The following is an 8967-nucleotide window of genomic DNA, read 5'->3' on the forward strand; positions in this document are numbered from 1 at the left end:
AGTTACGAGGTAGATTGTGTTAAAAAAAAACACCACTTTTTAAAAGATATTATTGCAGGAACTTCCCTGGTGGCACAGTGGTTAAGAACCTGCCTGCCAATGCAGGGTACATGGGTTCGATCCCTGGTCTGGGAAGATCCCACATGCCACGAAGCAACTAAGCCCATGTGCCACAACTACTGAGCCCGTGTGCCACAACTACTGAAGCCCACGTGTCTAGAGCCCATGCTCCGCAACAAGAGAAGCCACCACAATGAGATGCCCATGCACCGCAACAAAGAGTAGCCCCCTAGGGCTTCCCTGGTGGCGCAATGGTTGAGAGTCCGCCTGCCGATGCAGGGGACACAGGTTCGTGCCCCAGTCCGGGAAGATCCCACATGCCACGGAGCAGCTGGGCCCGTGAGCCATGGCCGCTAAGCCTGTGCGTCCGGAGCCTGTGCTCCACAACGGGAGAGGCCACAACAGTGAGAGGCCCGCGTACCGCAAAAAAAAAAGAAAAAAAAAGAGTAGCCCCCGCTCACCACAACTAGAGAAAAACCCGCGCACAGCAACAGAGACCCAATGCAGCCAAAAATAAATAAATAAATAAAATTTTATATATATATATAAAAAAAGGATATTATTACACCCTCCTTTTGAAACCATGGATACTTAGTTATTTAAATAACTAAGAATTTCCTTTCAAATAAGTCTTCTCTGAGATTTTTTGCAGGTAATTTGTAGTCTGTACATCTAAACATAAGAGTGAGTGACGTAATTTTTAAGTACTTCTTTGTCCCCACCAAGGGGCACCCTATTTATGCTCAATCATAATAGATATCCTGAATATACAGATATCATCCCAGTAAATGGTACAGTTCTTACCACCTGGTTTAAGCTAAAGAGTGCTTGATTTTCTTACATAAACATCCAAATCCAATTCCTGTTGACCAAATAGGATATATCACCAAAATATAGCTTTTTTTGGAGGGGGGAGGGTGGCGGGGGCACACCACATGGCTTGTGGGATCTTAGTTCCCCGAGCAGGGGTTGAACCTGGGTCCGCGGCAGTGAAAGCACCGAGTCCTAACCACTGAACTGCCAGGGAACTCCCCACCACCAAAATATATCTAAAGACAGCATCAAATATTCTAATATATCATCAAAATATACCACCCAAATATAGCACAAATTTCTCCATCTCAATAGTCACCCCTTAGTTCAAACTATATCCTCTTGGACAACATGAATGACTTCCTTACATTCACCTGTTGCCATTCTTGCCATACCCCAATAGACTTCCGTGCCGCAGCAAGATATAAAAACAGAAATCAGATCATGTCACTCCCTAACTTAAAATCCATCAAAGTCTTCCCCAACTTTTTATTTTTCAAAAGCAAAAAGCCCTTTCCCAACTCTGGGCCTTTGTACTTGTTTCCTAGTCCTGACATGCTTCTCTCCAGTTCTTCACACATACAGCTCGTTCTCATCCTTTTGATAACAGATCTCATGTTGCTATCTTGGAGAGGTCTTCCCTGACCTCATCTCTTAGGTTGCCACCTGCAGTTATTCTTTTATTATTCTCTTTATTTCCTACATGGAACTGTCATTTTAGTGTGGTTTCAGGAAGGAGTAAAGGTAAATGTTGTTCAGTCTGCAATATTTACCTGGCTATTGTAGTCATACATTTTTGGGGAACAAAAATTATCACCGCGCTCTGCGTGGTTTTAAAACCTGCTTTTGATAATATTAAATCACAAACCCTTCTTAGATTATTAAATATTCATCTAGAGCATAAGTTTTAATACATTATATAGATGTGTCATAATTTAGGTACCCAGACTCTATTGTTAGAAATTTAGGTGCTTGTTAGTCTTTTACAGAAGAGTTGGAGAAGACCAAGGTGCTCATTAAAGCCCTCCAAAAAAAAAATGGAGGTGGGCTTTGGAAAATAAGATTATTGTCTGAATGGAGAAATGATGGATCAATGAAGGGGTAAATAAAAATATATTCACAGAATCATAGAGAACTAGAATTTAGGTTGCCCTTTAAGGTCAGAAGAACTAAACTTAGGACAAATAAAGGAAGTACAATGCTAAACATTATTGAGCTCATCGCACTGAGGTTTCTCTACTTAAGCAACTTGGTGGATAGTGATAGAAGAGCAGATTTGGTGGTGAAAGCAATTGGTTGTGTTTTAATGTTTAATCTGAGATATGTGCAGAATATCCAAGGGAAGCTATCTAGTAAGCTGTTGAACTGAATGGTGTGTGGCTTGGGAGGAAGGTCTGGTTTAGAGTTAAAGACTGGGGAGACATCAGCATGGTAATTGCATGGTAATTGAGACCAGTGGAACTGGAGGCAAAAATCCAGGGAGGGTATGCAGAATGAGAAGAGAAGAGGGCCCAGGACGAAATGGTCAAGTACATAAACACTTGCAGAATAGGCAGAGGAAGATGGGCATTTGAAGAAGGTGGAAAATAAGAGGCCAGGGACCTAGGAGCAAAGCCAGGAGAGGACGTGTTGTGAGATTCTCCAGCGTTGATTAGTCTGACCCTGCTTGACTGGTTATATGACTGCTGACTTTTCCTCCTCTTCACTCTTGGTTTATATCTCCCCAAGCTGTGCTCAGAGAGAATAACTTTTCCAGATAGATTCTTCTTCAGTAGAAGATATACATGTTGTTGTTTTCTCCAGGTGGGATATCAAGTAAGTTCTTTGAGCTCATTGAATGGGTAGGTGGAGATCTCTAGGATGTGATATGGAACATTCAGGGAAAGCTGCTCCTGTGTCCTGAAATAGTTCTCTGGCTGACCCGTAGCAGTGCCTGACATCGCGTGCACTCCATAAACCCTCTTGAGTGAATGGATCCCTTTGTTCAATATGTAATAGTGAATGACTAGGTATCCTAGAAAAATGCAAATACCCTGAGAGGGATGACAAATAAATTGTCAACCCCTATTTAACAAGTTGGTGGGCTGGAGATTTGTTATCAAAACTCTTCCCACTCTGGTCAGTCTCTGTGCAGTTGACGCACAGGGCCAGTTACTGTGGTTGGTTTACAGGCCTAGAGTGGAGGCTTACCTGGGAAGGGAATATCTGAGCACATTAGTTCAGTTTTACAACCATCTATACAAACCATCTGTTTTCATTTCCTAGGCTGCCATAGCAAATTATATACTACAAACCAGGTGGCTTAGAATAACAGAAATTTACTGTCTCACAGTTCTGGAGGTTGGAAGTCTGAAATCAAGGTGTCAGCAGGGCTATGCAGCCACTGAAAACTCTAGGGGAGAATCCTTCCTTGCCTCTTTCTTAGCCACTGGCAGTGGTCAGGAATCCTTGGTGTTCCTTGCCTTGCAGATGTAGCACTCCAATCTCTACCCTCATCTTCACATGGCGTTCTTCCCTCTGTGTCTATGTGTCTGTGTGCCTCTGTTTTCTCTTCTTACAAGGACACTGGTCACTGGATTAGGGCACACCCTAATCCAGTATGACCTCATTTTAAAAAATTGTTTTTAAATTTTGGCTGCATTGGGTCTTTGTTGCTGCGCGTGGGCTTTCTCTAGTTGTGGCGAGCGGAGGCTACTCGTCATTGTGGTGCGCAGGCTTCTCATTGTGGTGGCTTCTCTTGTTGTGGAACACGGGCTCTAGGCGTGCGGGCTTCAGTAGTTGTGGCACGCAGGCTCAGTAGTTGTGGCACGCCAGCTCAGTAGTTGTGGCTTGCAGGCTCTAGAACGCAGGCTCAGTAGTTGTGGCGCATGGGCTTAGTTGCTCCACGGCATGTGGGATCTTCCCAGACCAGGGCTCGAACCCATGTCCCCTGCATTGGCAGGCAGATTCTTAACCATTGTGCCACCCGGGAAACCCCAGTAGGACTTCATTTTAACTTAACTAATTATATCTGCAAATACCCTATTTTCAAATAAGGTTGCATTTTGAGGTCTGGGTGGATATGAATTTCTGGGGGACACTATTCAACCAGCACACTATCTATTAAGTCTAGACACTCATCTAACCTCTAGAGCAAATCTGGTTGTGGAGACAAGTAATTATATGATATGGGGCACTGACACTGTGTGTGTGTGTGTGTGTGTGTGTGTGTGTTTGTTTCCATTGTTTCCAAGTAAAAGGGCACTTGGTACCTATTGAATGTAAGAGGTCACCTGAGATTACCATGCAGTAGAAAAGAAAGAAAAGGATGTTAAGTTACTCTAAAAAATACTGTGAGTACATATTATGGGCCAGGCTTTGGGTAAGGCCCTGGAAGGAGAGTGGTAAATGGAAGGACATTATTCATGTCGTCAGGGAACATACAGTCTAGGAGGACAAGATGAGCAATAGAGACATATAGAATAAGTACATTTTAAATTTAAAAACTAAGAAGTATTATGAGATTTACTAAGTGCTTTGTGATAGAAAATAACCAAGAAGAAGCTTTTCAGATAGTAAGGTCAGGGACAATCATTTATGCTGTAACTGGAAAGTTGAGGAGGTTCAAGAGTGTTTCACTTTCTTCATCAGTTTTTTAGGGCTGCCTCTGAGCAGAGACCCCGAAACTCGGCCATCAAGATGAGCGCCTTCAGGGCTTCCCTGGTGGCACAGTGGTTGAGAGTTCGCCTGCCGATGCAGGGGACACGGGTTCACGCCCCGGTCCGGGAGGATCCCACATGCCGCGGAGCGGCTGGGCCCATGAGCCATGGCCGCTGTCCAGAGCCTGTGCTCCGCAACGGGAGAGGCCACAACGGTGAGAGGTCCGCATACCGCAAAAAAAAAAAAAAAAAAAAAAAAAAGATGAGGGCCTCCATATCCTAACCCACATTTTAATATTTAGTTGTACTTCCAGATAGAGATCTTGATATTTTTCTCCTCACATTTCCCTATACCCCTCCTCACTCTGCCCCTACACACACACACACACACACACACACACACAAATACCAACTACAAACACCACTTTTCTGTATTCTCTCTCTCTTTTTAAGTGATAAGAACTATACTTAACACTTCATGAAGTAGACAGTTTCTTTTCAGAGAACTGCCACACCACTTTTTTTTTCCTGAATCATTTGAGAGTTACAGATATTTTGACACTTTAGCCCTACAAATTTCAGCATGTATCAGCTAAGAAAAAGGATATATTTCTTAGTATAATTCCTATAATTGGACAATTTAACATTAGTTCAATACTATTATCTAATATACAATCCATAATGTAAATTCTTCAGATTGTCTCAGTAATGTCTTTTATGACTATTTTCTTTTTTTCTGATCCAAAATCTAATGAAGAATCAAAGGTTACGTTTAGTTGACATGTCTTTTTAGTATCCTTTAATCTAGAATAGTTCACCAAACTATTTTGTCTTTTATGCCTTGACATTTTTAATGAATCCAAGCCATTGCTTTGTAGAATGTCCAATAGACCAAAACATATACTAGATTTGTAGCAGTTTTTGATATTTGCTCTAAATGCTCATTTGGAAATTAAAACTAACTGAAATGGCTAGCAACCTATGCTATTGCAGATCAAAGTATCCCAAACAAGTTCTGTGGGGTGTGAAAAGACATTTTGTTAAGGGGGAACTTGGAACTATATTATTAAAAAAAAAAAAGTAAAAACAGGTTTCTTTGCTGGATGTTTCTAGAAACTTTATATACTGATAGACATTATGAATCTTTAAGAGAGTTTCCCAAACGTAATTGATCATAGAACAATTTGTTTGAGGACTGTATTAGTAATCCATTGCTGAGTAACAGAGTACCCCAAACTTATAGACTTAAAGCAACAAGCATTTATTATCATAAACAGTTTCTGAGAATCAGGAATCAGGAAGTGGCTTTGCTATGTGGTTCTGGGTCAGAGTCTCTGCTCAGGTTGTAGTTAAGATGTTGGCTGGGGCTCCAGTCATGGTAAGGCTTCACTGGGCCTGAATGGTCTGCTTTAAGGTGGCTCATCCACATGGCTGTTGGCAGGAGGCTTGAGTTCCTCACCATGTAGACCTCTTCATAGGGCTGCATGAACACCCTCATGCCCTGCGGCTGGCTTCCCCCAGAGTGAACAATTTAAAAGAGAGCAAGGATAAAGCTATAATGTCTTTTATGACCTACTCTCAGAAGTCACACACCATCACATCTACCAATGAGTCACTAAATTCACCCCACATTCAAGAGAAGGTGAATTAAGTTCCACCCTTTTTTTAGCTTCAATCTTTGAAGGGAGCAATGTCAAAGAATGTGTGGGCATATTTTTAAATCACTAGAAGGACTATTTTGGGGGTTCATAATTCTTCATAACACACCCTAGAAAACATTAGTTATAATGTTGAAAGAATTCAGGGTAAGAAGTTACAAGAGGTGGGTCTGAGCTCCACCTCATTGGTTAATTGTGTCTTATTAACCAGTAACTTGGTTATTGAGATAACTTGGACTTATCTCTGAACTTTTTTTTTTTTTTTTTTTCCGGTATGTGGGCCTCTCACTGTTGTGTCCTCTCCCATTGCGGAGCACAGGCTCCGGACAGCGGCCATGGCTCACGGCCCCAGCCGCTCCGTGGCATGTGGGATCCTCCCGGACCGGGGCGTGAACCCGTGTCCCCTGCATCGGCAGGCGGACTCGCAACCACTGTGCCACCAGGGAAATCCTCTCTGAACTTTTTGAGCTTGAATTTTTACATAAGTAAAATGAAGATGATAATACTATTAATCTTTGAGTAACTTAGGTTTGTTGTGAAGATAAAACGAACCAGTGTACATAGAAATGCTTAAATAATTATAATGTACTACTCAGATGTTCACTCTTACTAAAATCACTGGCCAGCATATGGCCTGTCAAATCACCAAATGCTAGATGTCTTACTTTTCATATTAAAAAGCTCCTCTTCCTATCTTCCAGAAGAATGTCACATGCATAGATGTACTTAAAAATGCTTTTAATGAGCCTTATAACAACTCCATGGGAATTTTAACCTGACATTTATCTTCTTATGCAATTGCTTCTTTGCTAGACATATAGAACTTTGTCTCTGCAAGATGCTAGTTGTCTGCTAAATGAATTGTTGCTGTTGTTTTTAAAGATCTTTCTGTATTCCCACAATTTCCCTAAACCATAAGGAGGCTGCTTTTCTCCTATGTCTCCTAAGCCGGCTACAAAGCAGTTTCTAAAGAGCATTTCAGAAAATGTTTTAAGCAATGGCAGCCTCAACAAAATAAGTACCAAGTTTCCTATGGTGACCACATGGCAAGACAGAGCAGGGTTGGATGCATTAGTCTTGATGGGGTATGCTTGTCCAAGATTAGTCTCTCTACTTTAAAGTCGTATCCCATTACCAAATGAACCACACAGACTAGACATAAAGAAAATGTTGCTGCCAGCCAACTGCAGTTTTTAAATCCAAAGAGCTTAGAACACTTATAGGCATAATCTCCTTAATCTTCATAACACTGGGAGGTAAGTCAGAGCATCATCCCTCTTAGAGGCAAGTGTGACCAAACTTGGGTTTATTTTGAGTCCCTGTATTTTTCTAATACTTTGCTCTGTGCAACTATTATTTGAATTTTGAATATGGTTTAATTCTAGTACATAAAAAGAAGAACAGACATAGGCGTTATGGTTTAATTAGGACCAGGGCTCTTAACCTAGAAAGAGCTATTGGTCAATACATTAATTAAGACATCAAGTTTACACCCTGTTGTCAACAGTAATTGTTTATTGCCTAACTAAGCCCTCCTTAATTTATTATAGGCATTAGTGTCTGTTAGCAAGGGAGACTGTGCTTGAATTTTACAAGGGTATGTGGTTAGCAGTTTTCTGTCTCCGAGCTGGGACCTGACTCACTTGATCTTCTCACCTCACACTTAACACAGGACCAGGGCCTGACTTAAGAAATGTTTAGTCTTTTATAACTGTAGAATTATAAACAGTCATAATTCCTTCTGTTCTGTGCCTCAGCTCTCAAAGCTATAAAATGAGAGGACAGGATTAGATGATCTCTAAATTATCTTGTATATCTAAAATTCACAGTTAATGATTATCTGCTTTGATGCAGAGCTTAAAGCAATGACAGAAAGAAATACCCCAAATTAGAGCATTTGAGACAATCTGAGTTATTTGCATATTTTCATAATTTCCTAAAATCTGTTTGAGGGTCAATAATTTGATCCAGAAAAGCGAAAGACCTCTGGCCACCTCAGTATTGACTTTCTGAGAGGGAGATGGAAGAGGGAGAGGGAAAAGGAGAAGGAGAGGGAGGGGGAGAGAACTTTTGCTTTGCAGTTCAGCAACACATGTTTGGGGCAGCAGGAAGTCGCCAGGAATCTAGACATCACTGAGGAAATAGGCTGTTAAGGGAGAATTGCTAAACCTGTAGGAGCAGATCCAGGCTTTGTAGAGCCTACAGCTTCAATCTTAAAGGCCCCCCTTAAGAGAAAGAATTCAGAATTAAATAGGAAAATGCATGTTTATTCAGAAGTGAATTCATTTGGAAGTGAATATTTATTTGAATGCTCATAGCCTCTTCAATACCATCCAAAACAAGGAAAGTGCCATGGAGGAAATATGGACAGAGACTGAAGTCTTAACCAATCATGTTTGAAATATCTTACTCTTGCAAATTTTATAAAAATCTATGGCCAGGGCTTCCCTGGTGGCACAGTGGTTAAGAATCCGCCTGCCAATGCAGGGGACACGGGTTCCAGCCCTGGTCTGGGAAGATCCCACGTGCCGTGGAGCAACTAAGCCCGTGCGCCAAAACAGTAAGCCTGTGCTCTAGAGCCTGAGAGCCACAACTACTGAGTCTGTGTGCCACAACTACTGCAGCCCACATGCCTAGAGCCCGTGCTCTGGAAGAGAAGCCACCACAATGAGAAGCCCACACAATGAAGAGTAGTCCCGCAACTAGAGAAAGCGCACGCACAGCAACGAAGACCCAACGCAGCCAAAAAAAAAAAAAAAAAAAAAAAAAAAAAAAAATAAAAAAAAAAAAAAAAAAAA

Source organism: Neophocaena asiaeorientalis, unplaced genomic scaffold (assembly GCF_003031525.2).
Source record: "Neophocaena asiaeorientalis asiaeorientalis breed wild unplaced genomic scaffold, Neophocaena_asiaeorientalis_V1.1 scaffold136, whole genome shotgun sequence".
NCBI classification, from domain to species: Eukaryota; Metazoa; Chordata; class Mammalia; order Artiodactyla; family Phocoenidae; genus Neophocaena; species Neophocaena asiaeorientalis.